Source organism: Acomys minous (assembly GCF_964271855.1).
Source record: "Acomys minous genome assembly, chromosome: 4".
Taxonomy (NCBI): domain Eukaryota; kingdom Metazoa; phylum Chordata; class Mammalia; order Rodentia; family Muridae; genus Acomys; species Acomys minous.
In genome coordinates, this window is record NC_140486.1 from 10474987 (window position 1) to 10502921 (window position 27935).

At 42.1% G+C, this 27935-nt stretch overlaps 1 protein-coding gene and 1 long non-coding RNA gene across 5 annotated transcripts in view; one reads left to right on the forward strand and one right to left on the reverse strand.

Moving 5' to 3' along the window:
* SLC14A2 (solute carrier family 14 member 2) overlaps nucleotides 1-27935 on the forward strand; it is a 413945-nt gene that overhangs the window by 156735 nt on the left and 229275 nt on the right. The gene's annotated exons all lie outside the window — the stretch shown is intronic.
* Nucleotides 1-27935, reverse strand: part of LOC311595832 — a 116167-nt gene that overhangs the window by 14662 nt on the left and 73570 nt on the right. The window contains exons 11-13 of one of the 3 annotated variants that reach the window (XR_014778584.1): nucleotides 27668-27883; nucleotides 26569-26602; nucleotides 24471-26175 (exon numbers count right to left, since the gene is read on the reverse strand). The exons of 1 other annotated variant lie outside the window; for it this stretch is intronic. This is a non-coding gene — a long non-coding RNA (uncharacterized lncRNA). Of the gene's footprint in view, nucleotides 1-24470; nucleotides 26176-26568; nucleotides 26603-27667; nucleotides 27884-27935 lie in introns of those variants that run through there. One more of the 3 variants, XR_014778583.1, reaches the window with a different exon arrangement.

Below are 27935 nucleotides of genomic sequence, written 5' to 3' on the forward strand. Positions count from 1 at the left end.
TCCTGACTCAGAGATATTGCTTCTCCCATAATCCTACATAATTCCTTTCCTCCTACAGCAGTGATTCTCAACCTTCCTAATGCTGCAGTCCTTTAATACAATTTCTCATGTGTGGTGACCTCCAAGCATGAAAAAAATTTGTTGCTCCCTCGTAACTGTAATTTTGCTACTGTTATGAATCATAATGTAAATATATGATATGCAGGATTTCTGACGTTTAACCCCAGCTAAAGGGCTGTTCAACAGGCAAAGGGTTGCAACCATTGTCCTAGAGCATCTATGCATCCTATGTGTATAATATAGGTGAGAAAACACAATGAAAAATGTTTGTCATCTTAGTTAGCTTCAGATGTCAACTTGACACAATCTGAAATCACATAAGGTGGTCTTAATTGAGGGATACTCAGCTCAGGTTGGTCTGTAGTCATGTCTTTAAGGGATTATATTGATTGATGACTGATATATGAGGGCTCAGCCCACTCAAGGTGGCATGATCCCTAAGCAGGTGGACCTGGGATGCACGTGAGCACTAGCTGAGCATGAACCAGAAAGCAAGCCAGTGAGCGAGCTGGGAAGCAGCCTTCCTCCATGGTTTATGTTTCAGGTTCCTGCCTTGCGTTCTTGCCCTGATTGTCTCCATAGTGGCCTATGACAGGAAAGCAGAAGATGAAATAAACCCTTTCTTCCCCTAAGTTGCTTTTTACCATGCTGTTTTTCACACTAGAAGAGAGTTACAATAGTGGCCACACGAAACTCCTCAGCGAGAGGCATCTCAAAACTCCATCCAACTCAGAGTCTCACAGAGGTGGAAAGTTGAAATTGGCATAAAGGTGATCACACCCAGAGTGATCACCCAATCCAGGGGGAAATCTTACTTATAGTTTCTTTGATGATGCTAAACAAAATGTTGATATAGAAAATATTTGTCATAGACCTAGGGGAGGGGAATAGGGTGAAAGTGGGAGGGAGGGAGGAATGGGAGGATACAAGGGATGGGATAACCATTGAGATGTACTCTGAATAAATTAATTTAAAAAATAAGTATTACAACTAAAAAAGACTAAAAAGAAAATATTTGTATTCTTTTTTTCCTTTTTTTTTATTAATTTATTCTTGTTACATCTCAATGGTTATCCCATCCCTTGTATCCTCCCATTCGTCCCTCCCTCCCATTTTCCCCTTATTCCCTTCCCCTATGACTGTTCCTGAGGGGGATTACCTCCCCCTGTATATGCTCATAGGGTATCAAGTCTCTTCTTGTTAATATTTGTATTCTTAAACGCTCACATGTCTGGTACTGAGCATCCTGGGGCTCCTCTCGCTAGCCTGGTGTCCTCTCTTATGATCTGAATCCAGTTTAGATTTTCCATCCAGACCTAATTTTCCTACACACTGTTACATGCTAAACCGTCATCCCAGTTGGATGTTACACAAATGTAACTTGAAAAATAGACTTGGGTGGCTGCCCTGGACTCTTCTTGCCCAGACAGGCTTCTTTGTCTCCTTCTCATCTGAACCCGTCGATTCCCCTCACTTTTCCTCCTGCAGCCTCTAAGGAAACCTTGACAGTAACAAGAGGTGAGACAGTGAATGGGGTTAATCTGGAGTTCATTTGCAAGAATGGTCTCAGAGGGGCCAATACCAAGGGGAAATCCCTAGAGGATGAACAGATTTAACAACCCAGAAAGGTCCCTACTTTAAGCACACAGAGAAGAGAATTGCTTGTTGGCATACTACCTGGGGAAGTTAAGATAAGGAGAAAACTGCACTAGTTTGAAAATAAGATACCCGAGAAGAGAAATCTTTGTATTTTCTCTTAAGCCACTAGACCATATGAGAAACACACAGGTCATCCTCTGCTGGCTGCCCCATGCTGGCTACACTTCCAGTAGTTGAGGATTTCACCTTCACAATGAAGAACATCTTGATATCTCAGAAAACATGGACAGGGCCAGCCTGGGAGGAATGTGTATGTGTGGGGCAGTGTGTGTGTGTGTGTGTGTGTGTGTGTGTGTGTGTGTGTGTGTGTGTGTGTGTCTCGCAGAGGAGTGTCTCATGAGCAAATTCTCTTCCTGTAAGGTGAGTGGATCACAACTTTGAACTTTGCACTCTAACGGGCTTCCTGGAAGTTTGCATGTTCTTCGGTAGAAATCACCCTATTAACTCCACAGGCAAATGTTGCCTACTTCCCTGGAGCTTTAGAAGATGTCCCAAAGCCATTGCCAGCCTGTCTCTTTGAATAAAGAAAAGAAATTCTGAGGCCGCTCTAAGGCACAGCTGCCCTCTGCTGGATGCTATGTCACCAACTGCCCAAACAAGGTGCTGCCTCTCTCACTCTGGCCCCTGACCCTCCCGCTGCCTTGCAGCTGCCCTGTGTTACCCCTAACAGATCTGTCTTGCAAATGGAGACACACACACACACACACACACACACACACACAAAAATGAAGACTCAGAGGGTGTGTTCATGTGCAAGTGCTGCTGAGATCTAGGACTGTGACTGCCAACCCAAATGACCAGTGGCCCACAGTTAGTTGAAAATGCCACAAGGATCTTCTGGTGCTACTGATGTGAAGTTTGCACAAGTCCCACACATGGTGGGCCCTACAAGCAGAGATGTACCGCTTCTCCTGCCTTTTAGTATTGATGAGCTAAACTGCATCAGCTAAACGGGGATAGTCAAATGACAGGAGAACATCGGGGTATTGTAATTGTCCTCCTCAGAGATGAAAAGGGGAGCTGAAACACATCTGCATGCTGAGATCCGCTCTGAGGCTGTAAGTGGGCCAAGGCAACCTGTAACCACGAAGTGGGGCTAATTTACTGCTCTAATCACCAGCGTGCAATCTGAAGCCAGACATTATCTTAAAGCACACGCCAGTTCCAGGTGCTGCGCAGCAAATGTTTGATTAGCGCTACCAAATTCCACGTGGCTTGATAAGCTTTGGAGGGGCAGGAATCCCGGGCTGCAGAGGGATGGAGCGGGGCTGACGCTAACATCGAGATATTTGCTTTTGGCTTGCAGCATTCTGAGACACTCAGCCCAGCCTCTCTTCAACATACAAATAAAGGGACGCAGTAGGGGTGGCTTAAAAGATGAGGGCTAGAAGGTTGTTTGCAGAGAGGCCCAGAAACAAAATAGATGAAGAGTTAGGGTTCGAAAAACCTATACAATATCTACTCAGCATGTGTCACATGCTGGGTGTTTTATGTAGCGAATTGTCACATAACAAGGCCCAGTTGCCATCATTGTACCCACATTTTTAAAGTAAGAGAGCAGTTTAAGTGACTCATTAAAGATATCTCACCTGAAATTCCAGAGCCGTGATTTGAAGCTAGGACTGACTTGAAATCCTTGAAAGTCCATGGCTCTGAAAGACTAGAGGGTTAAAAAAAATGACAACATATTGATTAGGACCAGTTAGAGGTTACACAGAAAAGTAAGTGGGTAAACACGTGTCAGTTCAGTTGGTGGCATTACAAGATGAAATAAAATAGGCTATGGGTAGCCAAGAACTTTAGTTCACCACTGCCAATTCCCTTGGGCAAAGCAGAAAACAGAAAGCTTTCCTCAGGGGGTGGGGTGCTTAGGGTCTCTGTGAAGGAAAGGAGTTTGTTCAAGGTAAGCCATGAGGAAATGTGGGGGTTCAGAGCTGAAAGCCGCATGTGATGGGCAAGAATGATTCTGATCAGCATGGAAACGCTCATTCTCCAGGGCTGGAGGTGAAAGTGATGCTGCTGAGTTATTCTGGGCTAAATGAGGAGGCCCCGGTGAAGAGCAACATCTGCCTGGCTGGAGTTGATTCAAAAAACACAGCTGGAAACTACTTGTGGCTGGCTTTTAAAACCCAAAGTGAAGGGTCAAATGTCTCATGGAAATTTCATATCCTAAACCCACAGATAGAAGGGAGAGAGCATTAAAACTGGCTGGGGGCAGAATGCGGAGTGGTGGCATGCTCGGGTTTTTGTGACTTCTAAAGTCGGAACTCTGTTTTCTGAAATTTTCTTTAGCATTCAAAGACCCCAGGAGGGTTTGGGAGGAAAAACCAGAGCCAACCACGAGTTCCAGTCTGAAGGCCCATGGTGCCCCCTAATGGGCCCAGGCATCCCCTCTGTCCCTTACCACTCCATTGTGACTAAACTCACAGAATTCCTTCCTGAAGTCTTGCTCCATGCTCTAAGCAGTGGGAAGATTCCACTCGTAGAGAAACCGAATGCTGCTAATATGTAACCCCAAACTCTCCCCCAAGTCTACAGTTTCCAGTACACCAGCTCTCAGAAACACAGCAAGCACTGGGGAGGGTAGAAGCACTGGAGTCTGTGGGGGGTGCAGGGGGTGCGGCGGGGGGCTGGATTTGACCTGGCAATGACATCAACTGGCTAAGACTTTAAACAGGTTACTTTACCTGTTTAAATGGAGATGATGAAAAGGCTAAGCTCCCGGGTAATAATTCATTCAACCCTGTTGGCATATGTTCAAGCCTGTGATGAGCATTCAGTAGCAACTTATTGTTTTGTGGAATAATGGTGTGACTCAGTCAGAATTAGTCTGCATAAACATCCCATGAGTATCAACTCTCCACCTGGACTTGAGCTCAAAATGTTTCTGGATGCTATCATCTGAAGTACTATTTCCCTCCACTAAGCCCACCCTACTTGATAGCTTGCATTGGACCTAACCTGATACCCTATACATGGGAGCCATCGGTTGAGTCTTTGTCATGGCCACCACTAATGGAGTAGCCACAGACTCATACTTTCCTGGGAACTGTGCCAAAAGAAAACAGGTCTGGGGGGATTCACACAAGCATGTCAGTGTCTTATCCTGAAAGTAACACACGTGACTCTGGCCTCCACTTAGTAGCTAGAACCAGTCACCTGCCCTGCAACACAGAGAAGGAGCAAATGCTCCCCCCACCCCTGTGAAATCTACTGTTTCACGCTTTCCAAAGAGAGGAGGTAGGAGACATCGGTGAGGACCACTGAGAACCACCACCCCCTGGAAAGCAAGATCAGTCTCTAATAATACTTCACACCGGACCCACAATATCTCATACACTATAGGCATGCCATGTTTCTGACTGTCACAGCTCTGCGATGAGGAAAGGCTTACTTTGCCTCATATTTTTGGATATCCAGCCCATGGGCATTTGATTCCCTTTTTCTAGGCACATTGAGAGCAAAATACTATGTTGGTGAGTATGCATAACAGAGGAGGCGGTTAACCTCAAAGCAGGCAAGAAACAGAGAGACAAAGAAACTGGGGACCAGTGGAACCTTCAAAGGCATGAAACCAGTGACCTGTTTTCTCTAACTAAAACTTACCTCCCTAACAGTTCCAGAATCTTCTTCCTAGAACTGCAATATGACCCAACTATGCCACTCTTGGGTACTTACTTGAAGACCTCTAACAACGAGCAACAGAGATCCTCTCACACCCATATTTACAGTTGCACCAGTCTCAATATCCAGGAAACGGAACCAGTCTAGATGCCCCTCAAGAAATAGACGGATAAAGAAGATGTGGCACATACACACATTGGAAATTTATGCAGCTGTAAGGAAAAATGAAATGCTTTCAGGAAAATGAACGCAACTGGAAATCATTATGTTAGGCAAAATAGGCAAGACTCAGCAAAACAAAGACCGTGTGCTTTTTTTAATATGCAGAACTAGATTTAAAATTATATGTGTCTTAACATTACACATGTATGTATATGCGTGTGTGTGTTTATGTGTGTTTCTAGGTCACAAAACTAGAAAGGTAGTCACGAGACAGAACAAATACATCTGAGGAGGGTGGGAAATTGTAAGGAATAATGGAACGCATATAATAGTAAGTAGGAGGTGGAATAACTGGGGGAAAAGGCAACCAGCTGGTGAGGGAGGGGGTGGCTCAGGGCAGTGAGGGAGGGGAACACATGAGGACAAAGTATAGTAACACATATGTATGAACATACCATGATGAAACTCATTACTTTGTATGCTAATCTTAAAAATTAATTTTAAAAAAGTGTTCAGAGCCTCTCAAAATGGTGCGACCAGCTGGGGACCAAGTGTTCAGCACATGAGGCTGTGGAAGGCATTTTATATTCAAGCTACAAGATCCACAGTGGGAAACTCTGAGTGAACAACAATTATGTTATCTTTCCCAATCAAAATCCATGCCTATTTTTAGATTTTTTTTTTTTTTTAAATCTCTTAAGTCTGATGGGTGGAAATTTCAGGTAGTCTGGGCATGTCAGAAGTCGAGATATGGGACAGGACTTTGTTTCCCACCTATCGCCACTGTGCATTTTTAAATACAGAAAACTGCATGAACGTTCTACACTCAGTAATTGAGAGCATCAGACACTAAGAATCAGGATGATTTGCCGCAAGAAACCAACTCACACATGAAATATCTCCGGGGTGGGAGGTGCATGGTACAGGGCACATTTGATCCTTAGGGGGATGAAGTGAATGGTGGAATCAATCACAGTTGAGGTCAGGGAAGGAAATCATTCTTAACCTGGCTTGTTTTAGGGAAATTAGGTGTGTATTCATTCTAAGATAGGGAGTGTCTCCCACCATAACCCAAGTTGGCCTTGAACTCACTGTCTTAGTGAGGTTTCTATTGCTGTGATTAAAACAAACAAACAAAAAAAACAACAAGAAAAACAAAAATCAAACAAACAAACAAACAAACAAAACATGACGAAAGAAACTTGGGGGAGAAAGGATTTGTTTTAGCTTACACTTCCATGTCACAGACCATTATCAAAGGAGTCAGGGCAGGTGCTGATGTACAGGCCATGGAGGAGTGCTGCTTAAGGGCTCGCTCTTTACGGCTTGATAAGCCTGATTCCCTACAGCAGCCATGACCACCAGCCCAGGGTTTGCACTGCGGACAGTGATCTGAGCCCTCCTACATTAGTCATCAGTCAGAAGATGCACCGTAGGCGCCCACAGGCCAGTCGTGCAGGGACATTGTCTTCCCCTCTTCCAGAATGGCTCTATCTTGTGTCAAGTTAACATAAAAACTAGCCAGCACACTGTGTATCCCAGGCTGACCTCCATTTGGAAGCAGCCCTCCTAGCTCAGTGTCCCAAGTTCTAGGATTCTAGTAATCTACCACTATTCCTAGTTTTGACCTGATCTTTAAGGGCAGTGTGCAATTGAAAGTCTCAGATAAATAAGAAAATCCCTAGATAATCAATAGCTCACCTTGTTCCTATCCTAAGAAACACACCAGCCTAAAATGACCCTTAGGACTGGAGAACAGTTTTACCCTCATATTCTTTGTAGCAAGAGTTACAACTATTAGGAGAAATTGTGCCACCGGGTTTGAAAGTACTCTCTGTTTCTTCCTGGCAGCTAGGCTAGTGGGCCAACTCTTGCTTCGAGTTGAAAATGTTTATTATATATTGAGATGAAGATAATCTAAACCTTCATTTCTACCATTCTATCTTATATTCTCCCAAGAGAACAGTTTAGAATATGAATTCTCCACCATACTTCTCATTGGAGAAGCCTACTACCCAGACCTGGCACTTGCGTGGAAAATAGAAATCATAGCCTCATCCAGAAGCTCTGTAGACGTTGAGAGGGCAACTGAAGGCTGCAGAAGCACATAAGTAAATGTTTGCGGGTAGTAGGCTGGGAACCCAAAGGGGATTCCTGTGCATCCAGATGTGGGATAGCTCCTTAAAGAAGGCATGCTGATGTGTTGGAAGCATCTAATGATGATTTTCAAAATACCAAATATTGAGTCAAAGAAGAAAGAAGTACACAACTAAACTCTTAGTATATAAATGTGCACAAATGAATAAAGTTAGTAATTAAAGATAAGAATTAGAGTTAATCCTTTGAGAGACTAAACCCTTTCATTTAAAGTTGTTTCTGACCTTTTAACTTTTAATTTACAATAATTTCATTTCTAAATAAGGTACTATGTAATATTTTAATATACATTATGAATCCAATCAAGGAAATTAATATCCATCACTTTAAGTGATTATTATTTCTTATACTATTATGAACTATACAATGCATTATTATTAACTATAGTCATCTTGTTGCACAATAGAACACACTCATGTCAAACTATAGCTCTGCCATTGTTTCCACTAACTCACCTCAGCTTCTGAGTCTATTCTCAACTTCCATAGTTTTGGCATCTTTAGAATCTAAATACCAGCACATAAATGAAATTGTGGTTTTTAGTTCCCTGTGCCTAGCTTATTTCACTCAGAATGATGTCTTCTAAATTTTCCATGTCATTGCAAATGATATAGATGAAATATATTTTTAAGACTGACCAGTATTCCATTGTTTGTAAATATCACATTTTTAAAAATCTACCTGCCTTTTGACGGATGCTTTGGTTATTTCTATAGCCTGGCTATTGTGACTGATTCACAGTGAACTTGTGAGAATAGGTGTCTTTTGATCTGCTGACCTCAAATCCTTTAAGTGTGTAAAAAGTAGTGGTTTTGTAGGATAACATGTTAATTCTATTTATAATATTTTGGGAAAGCGCCATGCTGTTTTTCAAATACTAATTTGCAGAAAATTGCGGTGTGTGTGTGTGTGTGATTTGCAGAAAATTGCGGTGTGTGTGTGTGTGTGTGTGTGTGTGTGTGTGTGTTTGTGTGTGTGTAATGGTTTCTCAGGGGAGGAAAAGTAGCTTTCTTTGATACTGCCGCTCTTGCCACCTCAACCACATTCCGGTGGATGGTCCCATACACGGAAGTATACAGAGAGCACAAACGGTAATAAATGGCTTATTAAGCTTTTTTGAAGTTGGCAAAGTTAGAGGAGGTGAGGGAGGTTTATCAAGGATCCCACAGAGGAAAGTAATCAACCTAAAACTACGTGCTACAATCATCTCTCTGAGCATTCATTAGGCTGGCTGTGGATGCTCAGAGATTAACGGAGGGAGTGGAGTGTGTATGCTGGCTGCAAGATTGGCTTGCAACATGTTTTCTTGACTAGATTTGGTGATTGGTTTGACACTTTATACACTCTCTTGCTCTTAAATGTTGGCTGCAGATTTCAAGTCCATGACTGTGCTCCACATGTGTCATAGCTCCTTCTCTTCCCAAAAGTCACAGTCAGCTGGTGACCACATTACACCTTTCTGAAGTTATCATCTCATCCATTATCAAATTCTATTCCTCATACTCAAGTATTTCTGCAATATCAAATCCATTTTTTAGAATACAGAGCTTAGTTCTTTCAGTCTTGAATCAACTTAAACCAGAATTATATCTTTTTTGGATTGAGTAAATGGATAAACACTGAAAAATTATAGTGTTTTAGGATTTTGCTGTAGGAAGTTTTAAAATGGTTATTTAATTGAAGAGTGAAAAGGTGATTTATTGTTGAAGGTGTTTTTTTATACATACCAGAAGGTAGGACAGGCTTAGGCTAAATAAGAAAACAAATAATGTTTGACTTATCAACTTAATGATTTTCTCTCTCCTTTTCCTCTCCTGTTTCTTGAGCCTAGTGTTCTATCCACACCTCTATTCTAAACTATCTTCAAGTCACATTCATATCCACTCTAAGGAGCAAAAGTATTGCATATTATTAGGTAATCTATGTACTTTGTAAAAAAAAAACCTTCTTATTTTGACAGATGCCCAAACCTTAAGCAAAAAGATAATTATAGCATGCACATTCCATGTCCCTTCTCTTCCTTTAAGCTTACTCTGCTCTGGAAACCATAGAACTCTATTGTTTAACTTCTCATTCACTTTTGGGAAAGGAAGTTAAGAACAGGCCCTGGAACTGTAGAAAACAAATACTCACTTATTTACTGCTTATCTTTATTACGTATTAGCCTACACACAAAGCTGCAAACAAGGTAGATTTGATATGGTTACCGGGAGAACAACCAGATCCTGGGACAGACATTGCCATGGCCAGGTAGGATTAACAGGAGACCTCTGTCTGTCCTGCGTCTTCAGTTCCAACACCCTAGCCTGCCAGTGGCCTTCTTAAAATACCCTGTGAACAACTGCATGCAGTATTTAATCATGGCCTCAATACAGACATGAATGGGACAATCAAGGTAACTAAGTGATCAGGCACCTGTTAAGCATCCCGGTGGGAGAAGTGCTCCATCTCAGTGGGGGCAGTGCTCCATTGTACTGTTCCCAGTGCTGTCTTCCTCACCTTGTCACTAAATTCATTCATTCATTCATTCATTCATTCATTCATTCATTCATTCATCATTAGACAAATATTCATGGAATGACCACTAAATGCCACTGACTGTCCCAGTAGTATAAAGAGAGACAAAACTGGTTGGAACCTGCATTTTATTATTTGAAAGAAATAAAGAGAACAAATGCAGGAATAAACTAGGAAACACACCAATGGTTAAAGAAAGAAGTGAGGAGGTGATTTAGCTTAGGTGGTCAAATCTGAGAGATGCAAAGAAAATGCTAACGGTTTCTACCTGCCATTGACAGGCCGCTGGGTCAGGATTATGATAACTGGGTGCTGGGTATTGCAGTGCCCCTTTTATGGAGAAACAGAGCAGTGTTCAGAAAAGTTAACTATCTTGTTCTAGGTCACAGAACCCTAGCTGAGGGTCCTAACCACTTTACTGAGTCACTTTCTTGGAACAGGCAAAGTGAATGACAAACCACCCAGGGCCAAGTGTAGACTCATCACCAACGACTATCTACTGTCCCCACCCCAGCGCAAACACCTGAAGCTCCCACCTGTGCTTGCCTGGCTTTGCACTTCTTATCTGTTTGCTTCTCTATGCACACTATGCTTGCTGCTAATTTTGCTGCCTGGGCCCACGTTGCATTTATGTCAATGAAAGCCTTAGTGCTGGACAGAAGAGAATGATAATCAACATGCATGATGTTGACCCCCAAATTTGCCAAGATGCCGGGTCACACATAATATGTCTATTTAAGATGAGGCTGGGGTAGAAGAACATAACTTTCAATGCCTCAAGCCAGAGGGCTCTGTGCCGTAAGAGGCATATACAATGTTTAGGTAACGAATTCTGTTGTCCAAAACACTAAAACAAGGCTTCACTTGTGGAAGGGATGGCACGCTTATGTCTGAACCTGACTTTTCTGCACACATTTTTATGCCTGTGGATATAGCTTGTCAAACTCCCCTTGAAACAGAAAAGGATCATAAACTCCAATCTTTGAAGTCTTGGGGTTACACTTGTTTCCTTGTATGAGCACAGTTGTTTTCTAGTGGTGTGGATCAGTCCGTTGTGCTGCTTAAAGTGGCCAAACACATTCAGTCCTCTAGTAAGTAGATGGATACTTCCTTCTCAGAGGCTCTAAGATTTTTTTTCTACCAAGACCCTTGGCTGAAAACTCCCACCTTCCCATTGTCTTCTATATGGTTTACATAAATATTTGTTTATTTTCTATTGTTATTATTTATAATTTTGTACTTAGCAGAGACAATATTCAGTTTCATTATGGAATTTTTAAAACATAATTTGTTTTTGATGATTCTCCGCTTCCAATCTCTGCTGGAAGTTACCATCTCCTCTTTTGCCCACTCCTGGAATATTCTGAACAACAACAACAAATCTGAGAGCCACCAAATCTAGAACTGGAAAGGATATATAGCCACAGTTATTGAAGCTAGTGTGCTGCCTGACGGGAACTGTCACCTAAAACATTTCTGACAGCCAATCCAAGGGCTTTATTTTTCTGCCTCCATAAAAAGATGCACTGATCAGCATTGGCAAGAAAGCTGCTTCTATTGATAAACAGCAATCAGTTCTTGCAAACTCTTTCTTCTGTGAAATTACACCCTGACCTTTACATTTTCCATTTATTAGTGTGGTCTTACATAAAGAATTAGCAAGGAGTAAAAATTATGCCTTTTCTGTTTTGGAAGGCTTTCAAGTATTTAGAGACCTATGGCCCTTTTCTCCAAATCTCTGTGGTTGGATAAGACCTCTGAACGACAGGTCCTGTAGGACATGGTTTCCAGATCGCCTCCCACTCTTGATCTTCTCATGGTATCCATGTCAACAGCAGCTGTCCATGCTCTTCCAGTGTTGCATTCATTGTGATCAAACCGATGGCAGGGACTTCATCACTGTCTGAAATTGTGCTGCTGACTACAAGACTAAAGGGATTATGAGGAATTGACAAACATATCTCAAACTAAAGCATGAAATCTTTCATTCCAAAGAAAGAAAGAACGAAATCGTTCCTAATGTTTCTTCCACTTAACTTCCAGCAAATAACTTCATCTGCATTTTGGTTGTCCATTCCTCTCTTTCTCCTGAGTTCAGACACTAATGTTGATGGCTATAAAAATGTCCATTGCTTCTTTACACCTTTCTTCTGTACTGAGGACCCTGTGTCTTTCAGTAACTATTGTGCCCTTACAATCCTTTCGGCGATCATTTAATCAAAGTATTGATAAATTGTAGTGGGTATAAACATATTTTTGTTTTGATCCCAAATGTGGGATGGGGAACAGACTTGTAAGAGAGCAGGTAATGTGTATCCACTTAGAAGTAGAACCACTTCCTGGTGGGGCTTGGGTTTTGACAGCTGAAAAACATCCTAGTACAGACTCTGAGAGGATATTATATATATGAGCCCACAGCAGGAGGCGGGGGCTTTGTGGGACTTGGTATTGTTTGGTTGTTCATGGCTCCACTTCAAGACACTCCTAGAGAGAACCACTCCAGCGAAGCCTCGAAGGGTTCTGAGTTCCGCCTGCTGCTCCAGGTTCCAGCAGCAACTTTGGAGGAATTATTAGTCTGCTGATATCCTGATGACTACGCCAGGGGAAATCGCTCCGAGGAACTGAATTCAACAAGGTCTTCTTTTCCTGTCCCCCCAAATCTCCTTTCTCTTCTATCTAGGATAGGTGGGTTGGAAGGGAGATATAAGTATTTAAAGAACCCCAAATAAAGTAGGTTTGGAAAAGCCTACAATAAACGAAACTTCTGATCATGTCTAGTCCTGTGGCTCTCCAATAGCACCTTTCCCTGGCATATGGTAAGAAGCTGACACCGATAATTGCCATCTAAGTAAATCAAGTAACTCCTAGATTACATCACTTTTATATTAACCCTAACACGGGAGATTAGAAAAATAGTGCTTGTTTTATTTGTTTCCAGGGGCTACTTCATGAAATATTTTTTCTTAATTTTCACAAAGGTAGATCTTTAATCACAGAAATTATTTTGTGTAGAGAACACTGAGACTCAGAGATTAAATGTGCAGACAAGGCCCACATTGCTTAAGGAGGGAGAATCAGCACTCAAAAGATATTCTTTCTAAGACCAAAGCCTTTGCCTCTTCAGCAATCTCTTTCATCTCTGAATACCTAGCTGATACAAGGGTGGATGCTAATTTCCTACCTAGATCAGTGAAAGCTAAGTTTCTAAAGGGAAGACAAAATACCCATGCCACTTCCAAGTATTAAATCAAATATCAAACTTCTCATATTGCATCACAGATTAATGAAAAAAAGTTTTAGTACAAGACAGTAGTAATTTCCAAGAATTAATAACAGGAATTCAAAGTAAAATTTTCTCAAAAGTGTTCACAGCATATTCATAATAGATAAATAGAAAAGTGCCCATTGATAAATTAACTGATAAATGAAATTTACTATTTATCTGCTAAAAGGAATTACATTCTGGCACATGCTGTAACACAACTCCTGAATTGATGATTTTATTATATTCCATGCTGTATCAGCCCAAGCAGGCTCCCACACTCCAGACTCTAAGGGGAAACTTTGGGGCACAAGCAACTGGGCCTGTGTCCAGGGCATTGTAAAGGTCTGTGTGAAGGCAGGTTTGTAGCCTGAGTCCCAGCTCTCAAAACTGTGAGCTGCTAAACCTGCAGGAAAGCCGGGGGCTGAGCCACAAAGCCAACACTACACTTTTCAGCGAGGCAGGCTTTGGAGTTTCCTTCCAGTTCTGAATGCCTTCCCGGAGTCTCATAAATATCTCAGACGTGGGAGACCCAGCTGGAGTCCATTGACAAGAAGGCCATGTGGGTGAAATGCCACTTCCTTGGCTTCCACTCTTGCTGGCACAGAGGAACTTGGGAAGTTTCCTGGTGGTAGCTAATTTTTCTGTTTTCTTTTCCTAACATTATTCTGTTTGGTGGAGTTGGGCTGGGAGGAGAGAAAGAGTGTGTATGTTAGGACTTGTTTCTGCCATTTGCAGATTGTTCCTCTGTTTGCCACCACCCACACACTCCCCACCACACAGGAATATGACTGGAAAGACTTCATTCAAAGTTAAAATGCTTCTGCTTGTGCTACTCTTATTTTGGAGGGGTTTGCAAATTAGGGTTGGTACCAAGAGCCAAGTGACAGACCCATGCTATACATCATCAGAGTTGGCTACAGACCCAAGGTCCCCAGACCTGAGGCAATGGACTCCCTGGTCTCCATTCATATGCATGTCACAGGCAGCTGTAATATGTATTGCAAAGGGCTCTCCCCTAACAATCATTAAAGAAAAGCTCAGAGTAAGACATTAATTTAATTTAAAGCAAATTCATATTTACAGAAGCATTAGAACAGAACTATGACATATCATATACTTTTTACCCAGAAACCCCAGTCAAGTTACATCACATGTTCCAGTGATGTTTGCTACAGCAAATGGGACCAGACTAGAATCATGAATTGTACCCTAGGTGTCACAGTCCAAATTTCACAACATCAGAAACCATATTTCTGCCTCTTCATTAGCTTCTTGTTCTTGCTTGAGCATTTCCTCAGCTGCAAGACAATCATTTTATAGAATGCCCTTTAACTAGTGTGGGTCCAACCATTTCTTATGGTTAGACTCAGTGTATGCTTTTTATTTCTATGTTTATTTACAGAGAGAAAGGGAACACATACATGTGGTGCCATATATATAGATGACAGAGAACAACTTTGTGGGCTGTTCCCCTCCTTCCAACTTTTTGTGGAGTCAGTGTCTCCTTTATTTCTGTCTCTGGGCTGAATAAGTGAAGTTCCAGCCTATTTTCCTATTTCCCATTTCCTGGTATGAATGCTGGGGCTGGGATTACAGAAGGGGGCCATGTGTATTGGTGTTAATTTAACCTTGATCATGTGCTGAAGGGACTCTCTAGGGCAAAATTGGTTTTTTTTTCCCTATATACATGATATTCTTTAAGATTTTTCATTATCTCATTGTCCTCTGCACATTTTAATATCTATTGGCGTCCCCTCCTGAATTACTTCTTATCACAATAGTTGCCAAATGATTTACCATTTAGTGGTTGGAACCCTGCTGGAAGGAAGGAAGAACTCTCTTCCCCTCTGCTGTGATAGATTTGTTTGTTTGTGTGAGGGCTGGTGTGTAAGTATTTGATTTGTTCAATGACTTGCAATCTATCCCTATGACTAGTTGTTTTGATGCTTAGATTTGTCCCACATTTAGGTAGCTGAGGCCCCTTCCAGCTAGATCCTGCTAGGTCTTTTTCATCTACCTCTATCATTCTCTGAAAATTTTGTTTGAGGTGTATTTCCTGCCTCACTACTGTAGTTAGCCGTTTACCCAGAGTTCCTTAGAATTTTTTTTTTAGTGGAGAGTGACATTTAGGGACTAAAGTCTTGATGGAAGATGTGCTCAGACCTACTCAGGTGTTGGTGTCCTGAAGCCCTCCCAGTTGTCACAGTTTACTATCTGCCTTCTTTGGGCCTTTACTCAAATATCACCTTCATGAACATATCCATTTGTATACTCTATTTAAAATTATAACCCCAGCACAATCATCATCCCCAACCCATTCCTCTTCTTTGCTTTAATCCTTACTATTACTTATTATGATAAAATATAATAAAAATGTATTAATTATTTACTTTACTATGACCACCCCATAAACAAAATAAAATGCCATAGGCTTCTTGGGCACAGACTCTATTTTAGGTGATCAAAACAGATGCAAATCTTTGTTCTCATTGATGAGTGTTAAAGATACGTAGCAATGACTCAAAGCAAATCCATGAAGGATACGGCAGGAGGCTCATGCTGAGGTCTCGGGAGGGGCGGTGGGAATAATGGCAGAGCATTGCAGCTCAGCCAGCAGACTTGGTGCATCGCACAAGAACACGCCTCCACCGTGGTGTGAGATATAAAAGTGACTTATCTCTTATGTTTTTCAAACATCACACCGGTTACTGAAAGAAGTAATTGTGTGAAGCAAGAACTCTGGCAGGAATTCTCATTCCTTTTATCGACACTATTAGTTGTTATGGTGGCCCAGGGGAGAGCTGATGGCTTAGGTCATTGACAGGAGAGGTAATGGTAGATTCTGGAACCATAGGTGACAGGTTTCTTAAGACTACTAGTGATACAGCAAGGAAGAGGGAAGTGTCAGGAATGATCAGCAGTTGATAGTGTGAAAGACAGGGAATATAATCCAGACCTATCTAGTGGCAAAGCCTTTCACCTTCACTGCTGTTGTATCCTGGGGTCTCCAGAAACAGAAAATCAAGCTTAAGATGTAAATGTTTGAATAGATGAAAATTAAAATGATAAGATTTCTATGCTTTCCTAAAATCTAGTCATATTTTCCCTCTTACCAGGGACTCAAATTCCTCTCTGTCCAAATAAGTGACGATGCAGAAAGAAGCCTCGGGTCACAACAGAGATCCTAGCGAAGCAGCTCCCGAGAAAGGCTGTGGCTAGGGGACTGGCATCTCAGCTTTCCACCCAGCACTCCCCCTTCCTTTCCTCCCACAAAAATGTTTCTTTTTGTAATTGTCTATAAAAGATTATTGTCTGCATTTTATTTAATTATTCTGTATGAAGTAATTATGAGAGAATAATCAGTGAGTTCGCCGATAATAGATGTTCATAAAGAACACAAAAGACGCTAACAAAGGCAGAGCCAGCCCCTCATCTCTGTCATTATTAGTTCCTCTACCTCTTTAATTTTCATACATTTTTATTGTTTGCCTGAAATTAATCGTCCGTTTCTTTCCCCAATCAGGTTTATTGCAAGTGGGCCCCTTCTAGATAACTATGCTATTTGTGTGTTTATCTGGCAAACAGCCCAATAGATCTTGTCAACAGTAAAATATCTATCAGAGAGAATGGAAGGGAAAACGGGACCAGTGCATCTCAGCAGTCCTATGGCTCTTGGGGGATTCAGCCCGCCCCACTGTCCCACCCCTGCCTGCCACCCTGTGTTACATCCTTGAGAAATCTGAACTGTTCAGAAGTTTTCCCAGATTCTTGGTAGCAAAGAGGCTTCTGGTGTGAATCTGATGGTGAAGCTGTGACACCATTCAGCCAACCCCAGCTGAAGTCCAGCTTTACCCTTCCCATGCAGGTGAAAGGTCCTTCTACCTGTAACTCTTGATTTAAAAAATAAAAATAAAAAAGGCCTCTGGACGAGTAACATCAGAATTCTCTAACAGGACGTGTTACCTAGCTCAAGATACCTTAAGAAAATAGGTCAGATAACATGGCTCTAATACTAGGAAATTTTCTTCACATACTTCTGGAGGCTGGAAGCCCAAGTTGACTGCCAATGGTGACTGCTGATAAAGCCTGTTTTCTGAGTTGACATATGGCTGCATTCTTACTGTGTCTTCATGGCTGTTCCTCCATGGAAAGGTAAAGAATGATCTCTGGTGTGTGGCCCTCTCCTCACAGAGAAACCAGTCCTGATGAGAGAACAACTTTTTTTTTTTACCTCATTTGCCTGTTAATACATCTCTTAATTTTCTGTCTCCCATACAATCACACTGAGCGTTAAGGCATTGACACAGACACTTTGGAAGAACACAGTGGATTCCATAATACATCACAGGATGATGTTGAGTTTTCAGTATGAAACTTCCCTTACAAGCTCATTACTAGAGGTCTCCAAACAGTCATTACTTTTGGGAGGTGCTGGAAATTTTGGGAACTGGACCCAGATGGAGGAAGTAGATCTCTTGGATATGTGTTCATGAGGGCTATATGTTGACCCTGGCCCTTGGTCTTTTTTAATCCCAGATGCCATGAAGTGAGCAGCTGTGCCTGGCTGTATTTCCCTTCCACAATGTTTCTGCCTTGTAACAAACAAAAGTAGTGAGGGGCCAGCTGACTATGGGCTAAAAACATGAGCTAAAATAAACCCTAACTTAACCTATTTGTCTTCAGTATTTATCAGAGTGACCAAAAACTGAATAATAAATGTTAAAATCTAATTCTATGATTAAAACCTCATTAGAAAAAAATTAAGTTAGCAACAGTAATAATTTTTGGGGGGAAGCAATGGTGGTCAGGGGTGTTTCTTCAGTCTGAGCTCTCTGTATGCCCGCCCAGTCTACCCTCTAGCAAGATAACTGTGTCAAGTGCAGACAGGGCAATGGAGCAGAAAGAAGTAAAAAGTGCACACTCACCTGCTCTCTGGGCAAGACCGTGTTGTAGCTGCTTTTTTTTATATCTCCAGTGGCAAAACCAGGTTCTGGCATAAAGCAACCAACAAATCAGAGACTCCTCAGTGATTGAATGCATGCATGGATGAGTCTGAATAGGGTTTAACTGTCGCACTTTCCCCAGCAACTCCCGAATACCTGGAAGGCAAAGGCCAAGTGTGGTTGTCTATACTCACCTCTGTAGCCCCAGTGTCTCCTCTCTCTCCCTCTCTCTCTCTCTCTCTCTCTCTCTCTCTCTCTCTCTCTCTCTCTCTCTCTCTCTCCTTCTATGACCCTGTTTATGTTAAACATTTTTTTTAACTTCCTATGTATCCCTTGCTCATCCTGTTCCATCTGTCTGGAGAGGAGAAACTTTATCTGGCTGAGTTCAGGTGTCACAACTCCCTTCCGTCCTCCAAGATTTGAGATACTCCCATTTCCTGGGTCCCTGTTGATTTCTTGCTGAAATCTAACTCCCAGCGATACAAGGATCCATTAACTTGATGCCTAAAAAGTCCTATCTACTATTCTGACTGTCTAGAATAACACCCAGTCCAACAAATATTAAAGAGCCTAATTATTATGTTATAATGTTTGTAGTTACACTAGGAATGCTGCATTTCTAATCCATGAGTCAAAAGCTAGTTCAGAAACACTAAAAGAAGAAAGTTCACGCTCTTGAGAGCTTTGAGAATTTGAATGACTCCTGATTTTTCACCTGTCTGCTCATCATTGGGGAAGTATTCCATTATTGTCTCACTCTTGTTGCTATGGAAACTCTGAAGGTCAATGTGGATGTGGGGCACTGAATCATAAATTGATCATGTATCCTGAGAAATCTGATGATATATTCCTAAGCCATATGTCCGTGATTTCTGGTGGCACAGTGTCTCCATGTGAGACCCCAATGTTTCTGTGATGTTTCTCTATGTGTCTAGTGATCATCCAGCTGGTAATTTGGATGGCTGGCATAAAGCTGGCATAAAGGAAGGAAACCTAAGACTAGAGTTTCCATCTGTCTGTCTATTTAGTGCCATTGATATGTACATGTGTTTAGAGCTGACCACTTGGGATTCATCCCTGTAGAAACCTGACTCACTCAAGCTCTCTCAGCAGCCATTGATTGTCTGAAACTCTTCATGTGGGGATGGTGCCTTGGGAAACTTGCCCCATCAGTGTTGCCATGTCTATGGGTGTGGTCATTATGTAGGTCTTGTTTCCACAATCCTGTTGTTGAGATTTCATGGGTACAGTTTTTCTGTCATATCTAGAAGACACTAGCTAAGCTGGCATCCTGGTCCTCGGGCTCTTAAAAATCTTTCCACCCCCTCTTCCATCCGGTTGTTGAAGCCTTGGGTGTAAGGGTTGTCTTACAGATGTGTCCACTGGGGATGAGATCCCCATTGTCATGTATTCTCTGCATTTTGACCAGTTGTGGATCTCTATAGTAGCCTTAGTCTGTTGGAAGAAGAGGAAGAAGAAAGAAGAAGAAGGAAGAGGAGGAGGAGGGAAGGAGAAGGAAAAGAAGAAGAAGATTCTGTTGTGAGAGGAGAAAGCTATACTTAGCATCAGGTTTAAGTAGGATAACTATTTATAAAATAGCAGTAATAGGTTCTCCTTTTAGGTCTGTGACCTTTCCCGATATAGGTAGTTTGCTAAATTTAGTGCCAGGCCTGAATTCTCCCTATTAAGCTTTAGATCTAATTGTTGGTTGGTTACAGCTGTTGGTTACTCCCAAGATACAAGTGCCACTATTGCACCATTGGGGACATCTTCCCAGACTAACCACTGTTGTGACTGACTCTTAGGCTTTAGTTTGAATGAGGCTTTAGTGTTGGGTAGGACTATTGATTGCTTTTCTTTCTTAGCAGTTTACATAACACCATCCAATATTATAATAGCTAGTCTTCAGGAAAGAGGCTTCCCATGATTCCTCCAAGATCTGTGTTCAAAGTGTGTGGTATCTTCAGAAAAGGTTCTTACATTCTTGGAGGTGACCAAGGGCAACAGAAACATGCTACTTTGTTTTGGCGGGAGGTCTCATAGACCTATCTAACCAACATCTTAAAAGGTTGTTACCCTTACCTGGCACTGTGGTTTTTATTAGATCATGTGTGCCTATTGGTACAGATATCCTTAGCATTGTAATTGGTTTAAAGCTGACCTTTTCTCCTCACACTACTCTGTTCCCTTATGTCCTAAACTAGGCCTTCCAAAGAAAATTCCTAGGATATTAGGCTTTTTTTTTTTTTTTTTTTTTTTTTTTTTTTTTTTGGAGACACGGCCTTTGTGCTTATTTGAATGAGAATGACCCCATAGGATCATGTGTTTGAATTTTTGAAAGATGGTACTGAGGGATGGGTGTTTTCTGTGACTATGATGTTTTGTGGAAGAATACAGAAGGCTTTGGAACTTGAGCAAGGTTTCCTGGACCATCTTAGTAGCAGCTTGGAAGACAGTAGTGCAAAGAGCAATGTGGACTATGCTGGCCCAGCTCAAGAGGATTCAGAAGAGAACAGTATTAGCAAGTGGGTTAGAAATCATTCTTTTGATATTTTGGCAAAGAATGTGGCTGTCTTTTGCCCTTGTCCTGAGAATACGCCTGAAGCTAAATTGAAGAGTTTTGGACAAACTTACTGGCAGAAGAAAGTTCAAGACAGCGTGATGCTGACTCTAGTACTTGGCTTTTAGTAATCACTGCTATGCAGAGCTACCATGAAAGGGAACACCAAGGACAAAAGGAATATAAAACTATACAGTTTGAAGAGAAAAAGGCCACCAGGAAATTTAGCGTTAGAATCATGGAGTGTGCTGACATAGGTAAGGAGAAGCATGATGCAATGTGAAATAGAGGGAACGGGACCTTCAAGGAGAGACCCCTCACCCCACTAATCTTGCAACTTGTGAAAGGAAAAGAAAGGCCTGAAGAATTTCCTGGCTCTAGAAAGCATCAACAAATCAAAGCAAATATACGTCAAAAGAGGGGGGCCAGGTGCCATCCCAAGCAGGTGGTCAAACTTGGTAGACTGGCCACATGGGTCTGGCCTTAGAGTCATAAAAGATACAAGAGGAGTTCAGGTGTTATGGATCTTCCTCCACAGTTAAGGAGAAATGCTGACACCAGGCATGCGGCAGGGGAATCCCTGCATGAACGCCTGGAATAGCCATTGTATGAAGCTGTAATTTTGTGATTTCAAGTGAAGCTTGAAACGGTGGGGACCCAAAGATGTTAGACATGGCAGATCCATAGAATACCTGCCAAGGGGAGCTGCACACAGGGAGTGGAACCAGCCCAAGAAAGAGAAGTGTGTTGCAGCCAGCCAAGCTGGAAGGATAGGCCATCTAAGCCCTTTGACATCAGGCATTTGGAATTTGCCCTGCTGGGTTTTGGTGCTGCTTTTGTCCAGTATTTTCTCACTATGCCCTCCCTTCTCTCTTTTGGAATGGTAATGTGTATTCTGTGCCATTGTATGTTGGAAGTATGTAATTTTCTTTTTGCTTTTGGTTGTACAAGGTGGGTTGCAGTTGAGAGATTGTCTTGAGTCTCAGAAGAGACTTTGGACTTTGAACCTATGTTGAGACTATGGAAGACTAGGGGGACTTTTGCCATTGGACAAAATAAACTTTGCACTATGACATGGCCATGAACCTATAAGGGACCAGTGAGCGGACTGTAGGGTTTCAAATGGAAATATCAACAGGTTCCTAAGTTCAAAACTCTAGGTCATCAGTTGAAGAAACCTCTCTGAAATGGTTAGGGGGTGTGGCCTTTTGGGAGGAGATATGACCCTGGAGTGAGCTTTTTGGTTTCAGATGCCCATGCCACTTCCAGTTAGCTCTCTCTGCCTTGTGCTTGTTATAAATCAGGGTGTAAGCTCTCGGCAGCTGCTCCAATGCCATGCCTGCCTGCTTGCCTGCCTGCTGTGGTGTTCCCTGCCACAACAGTGATGGACTCTACCTCTCAGGAGCCAAAATCCACTCTGTAGACCAGGCTGTCCTCACACTCACAAAGATCCACATGCCTCTGCTTCCCAAATGCTAGGGCTAAAGGCGTGCGCCATCACACCTGTTTTAAGGCAAGTTTAAGAGGGAAAACACTTAGGAGCCAAGTACTAATGGTTTGTTCCTCTTAGCCCAAGCCTTTTCTCACAAAGGCCAAGTATCCACCATACTCAACCCCTGGATACAAAGGAAGACATTGAACCTCGCTTAGGACAATGACAGTGGTTATTTGTCTGATCAACCTTTAAGACCATGAGATGTTTCTTGTTTTCAGGACATGATCCTAGCTCTGATGTGCCGTGCCTCACTCTCCTGATGCCTCAACCAACACAGGGCATGCATCTGGGTGACCTTCTAAAGAAGTGACTACCAGCTTGAGTCTAAGGGCCTGGTTGGGGAACCCCTGACATAGATGTGAGTCTTACCAGTTTTACTAACATAATGAACAACTGTCACTATGAACTTCCTCACACTGCTTGTTTAATTATTACTTAAGTCGGTGGAAATGAACCTGCCTTTCTCTGCGCTCAGACACAAATGCTTCACTCACCACTGTTAACATCACAGCTAAGGAAATCAAGCCAGCGTATGTTGTCAGCCACCACTACTGAGATCATTTTTCTTTCTCTCTGGGGTAATTCTAGGAAAGGAAAGCATTCAAAATATTATATTTGCCATCCCCATGCACATTCATGTCATGTGGCACCTACAATTAATGAGGTGCTTGTGAGGATATGAGTCATTACAGCAAAGCATTTAATTCCATTCTTCTCCAACACACTGATTTAATCCACCTTGAGTAAAGCTGGAGCCGTAACACACCTTTGCTGAATGGAGCACCATGAGATAACACGGTGTGTCCGAGTGACAGCAATTTTGCACATGTACATAGCAGCTTCCAGCCTCCGATCTCCAAGAGTTGATTTTCACACAGTAATTGATGGCACCTCTAAGTGTTACATTAAACATTTAATTGAACAGTTAAATGTGGATTAATGAGGCCATTAATTAATACAGCAGGGAAGGCTGCAATTCTTATCTGTAGACCACAGAGACTATTTCCTCATGCCATGTATTTGAAACTCTATCGTGCAAATTCAAAATTGTAAGCCTGTTGGAAATGGGGCAAAAAGTAAAAGAGCATAGTAAATAGAAATAGTATCCAGCTGGCAGGAATTCCAGAATTTCAAGACATACGTTCAAGGCCAGGCTGTGAACTACTGTGTGACTTTGCACAAATCACTTTACCTCTCTGACCTTAATTCCCTTATCTGAAAACAAAATCCAGTTGGCATAAATGGTGAATGGGTGAATAATAATAGAACAAGAGAGATTAAATGGGGTGGAAGGATAGAAGGGAAGGATAGAAGAGGGAGTGTGAAGGGACAACTCTCACTACAGACCCTTGAGAAAGCTATGTGGAGACCTACTACTATAAAAGCTTATATATAGTTTAAATAGAGCTGCCCTATAATAGGGTGGACAGTGCCTCTCCTAGAACCATGATCTATCAAATCGAAAACCCAAAGCCAAAAGAGAGTTACATTTTTTGGAGTTGTTGGTCACTGGACTCACAAAGACCTTCCCAAACACTAAAGGCTACTGTCATTTCTTTGAATCCTATTCATAACTTAATAGTAAGACCCTATTGCTAAGGATACTGCATTCTTGCAAAATGGAACATGGAGAAATCATACTAGTATCAATTTCATCCTAACTATTAGTTTTATAGTGCTGGAAGGTGCTATATATGGTAAGTAAATATCAATTTTATACACCTGTGAGTCCTTCAAGTTACAATAACAACTTGCCTCCTAAGATAGTCCCCTAGTGCAATACTGGTGTGAGTGTTAAGGGAGTAACCAACCACCTTCTACAGTGGAGTTAAAGCCCACTTTACACGATGGAACTTATTCCTGACACCATTGACAGAGTCAAGAACCAACGGGTAGGTAAGGAGGCAGGCCCTAGAGAAGAATCTGCTACTATTATTCTGCTAAACGAACATAATATTGAACCAATCCTAATTACTTATAAGTTATATTTGTAGATTACTACATCTCAGAGACTCACGGTGGATCAATACATAGAAAATAAGAGAGAGTAGAGTGCTCATCTCTAAATAAGACACCTGTACCAAGGCTGAGGGCTCATCATAGGAGTTATTGAAAAGAGCTGGGAGCAGTGGATGGCTATAGAGAAACAGTGTTTTCCAAACACAATAGGATAGTTGCACCTATGAACAATGGCTGTGAAAGCATCCACAACAACTGCCAAAAATCAAGACCGACAAAATCCAAGTATAGAAAGGGTAGGCAGCCATGAAGTCCTAGCCCTAGATGAGGGGCTATTGGTAATTGTTAGTTGCTGAGAGAAGAAAGGAGAGTCAGATTTCCTCATCGATGTGGCCACCATAAGCTACCGGTAACCCATTAAATGGCCTCATCTCCATACACATACTGGCCATGCTAAGTGGACTCAAGGTGTTGTTTAAAAAGAGAAAGAACAAGAAAGATAAAAGAGAATATGAAATTTGGAAGGAATGGTGGTGAGGCAATAGGGGAGAGATTGGAGGTGAAGAATTAAGGGGTGGACTTGATAAAAGCACATTGTATACATGTATACATTACAGAACAATGAAAGAAGGATATGTTTTTTTAAGGTGAGATAATTATCCTTAAGAGTTCTTTTGTTTAAACAGGGTGAGGAGCCTATGAATTTAATCGATGGATTCTGAAAGTGACCCAGTTACTTAAGTTATCCATGTTTCTGGTCCTTCCTGCTCACTGAGCTCTTGTCTTGAAACTCCCACTCTAGTAAAGTCCAGTGAGAATACATACAAGAACACTGGACAGGAGTTCACAAGTGCCACCACCCACTTCCCTGCCTGAAGGGACATTCTAGAAGTCAACAGATTCATTCAATTCTCTAGCCCCTCCTTAAAATGTACACACGCTCATCTGCTACAAAAAGCTGTGGTGAGGTTAAATGACACATCTCACAGGAGAGCAGAAAAGATGTGCTGCATGTGTGAGCCTCTGTCCTCCCCATTGTTGCTGTAGCCTGGGCCTGGTGACACGTGGCTCTTGGAGCCCTGCCTTGTCTAGGACTATTCAATTGTTTCTGCTTCCTATCATTGATCTTCTGTCTACGTTGGTCCTAATTCTGGAGGTTTGGCTTCTGCAAAATATCCCCCAAGCTTTTCGGTACTCGTCATTCTTCATTACTCAACTACATGAAACCCTTTTTTCCCCATTAATTAATTAATTAATTTAATTTACATCCTCGTAAGAAACTCCCCTCCCTCCTTTCCTCCCGGTCCCTCCATCTCACCTCACCTCCTCTCCCCCTGTACTCCCTCCCATAGGTATCAGCCCACCTTGGCATAGCAAGTAGGATTGCATGCCTCTTTTGTTGAGGTTAGGCAGGGCTGTCTGTTAGGAGAAAGGGATACAAAGGCAGGCAAAAGAGTCAGAGGCAGCCCTTGCCCTGCTGTTAGAAGTCCCACATGAGGAACAAGCTGTACATTTATTACATATATTAGAGGGCACTGGGGCTAGACCCATCCCATGGATGCTCTCTGGTTGGTGGTTCAGTCTCTGTGAGCCCCTATGGGCCCAGGTTAGTTGATTTTGTACGTTTTCTTCTGGTGTTATTGACCTCTCTAGCTTTTTTCAATCCTTCTTCCTCCTCCTCTTCCATGGTATTCTTGAGGTCTGCCTAATGTTTGGATGTGGGTCTCTGCATCTGTTTTCATGAGCTGTTGGGTGAACCCACTCAAATAACTGTCTACAATAATAACAGAATATTAATAATAGTGTTGCGCGCTCTCTCTCTCTCCCTCTCTCTCTCCCCCTCCCTCCCTCCCTCCCTCCCTCCCTCCCCCCCCTCTCTCTCTCAGCATGCAACTCAAGTTAGGCCAGTCATTGATTGGCTAGCTGAAGGTTTTGTGTGTGGGTTGCTGTACCCGTCTCTCCACTGGAAGTCCTGCCTGGCTACAGGAAGTGGACTCCTCAGGCTCCATACCCCCAGCTGCTCGTAGTCTCAGCTAGGGCCACTATCATAGACCCCCAGGAGCCTCCTCTGCCCCAGAGACTCCCCCCATCACCACCACCAATTTATGAAACCCTTTTTAGATTCAAACTGAAAAGCTTCAAAGGGAACTTACTGCCACTCACCTACCTCAAGCCTTTAGGATCTTGAGACTCCTCCTTAGCTAAACAAAAAAGCAAAGAGTTAGGTAAAAAGCCTGCTAGTCCTTGTATTCTTCCAGAATATTCTAGGGAAGTTATTGAACTTTAAGATGCTGATGATGTCACTGGGCTGATTGTTCTAATTCTATGAAAAAAAAAAAAAAAGCAGGCTGAGAAAGCCATGCATAGCAAGCCAGTAAGCAACACCCTCCATGGCCTCTGCATCAGCTCCTCCCTCCAGGGTTCCTGCCCTGTTGCCATTCCTGTAGATGACAACTACAGTGTGGAAGTTGAGCCAAATAAACCCTTCCCTCCACAGCTTGATTTTTGGTCATTTGTTTCATCATACCAATAGGAACCCTGACTAAGGCAGGTACCATCCGAAAGAACAAAGATGTCTTCGAATAGAATCACATAGCAAACAAATACTTAATTAAAGTTAATTATTAAATGATTGAAAATACCATAATAACCAGAAGCTTATAGTGATGTAACTGTGTATTTCCCATAAGAACATTCGCTCAATATTCACTGATTCAGCATCTTCAGTAACATTAGAAATATAACTACTATGAATGATGGGTGTTGAATATGTATAGATGTGTGTAGTGAAGTATTAGACACTGACTATACATACATTTTAATTTGCAAATTTATCCATCGTTTCTCTCTTTAGCCTGTTAATCTCACCAGGAGTTGCTAATTTAAATGAGTGTTCCAGTTCTTATTAAGACAAATGAAAGTGAGTCAGCTCTTTCTTAGGATGTATAGGAGTCTGTCTTCAAATCCAAACATTTTTATGTTATAAACTTTAAGGAAATGGTGGAACAGAACCACAGTGATGAAGAGTTAATTGTTCATTTTGTGAATATAAGCCAAGTACAGCTCTTCCCTAAAGCAGGGTAATTCAGTTCTCCACCCATCACCTCGGTTGTGTCAGATCTTACTCAGGAGAATGCTGAAGGCAGCTCAGCCTAGATTAGAAAGCATCACTGAATCACCCCAAATGCCATGTTCCAATGGAGAGGAGGAGTGCTTGCACTTTGGCCCTGGTGGGAATAGGTAGTACAAGGGTCTATAATACTTACTGTGGAGACCACTAGAGCAGGTAGGTGCATGGATCACAGTGAATTAGTGCATCTCTGGCTGGCCAGCTTCCCAAAGATTCTTTTTCTGGAGACACCCTCTTCTCACTAAAATAAGTAATCCCAACAGAGGTCTAGGTCTTTGTAAAGGCCTCCTTCTTCCATCCATCCTCAGCCTTACTTGTTCGGTATCTATCTTCCCAATGAGATGACACACATCTGAAGGTAGGGAACAAATGCTGGTTTTTTACTGTTGTATCCACCGCTCCTT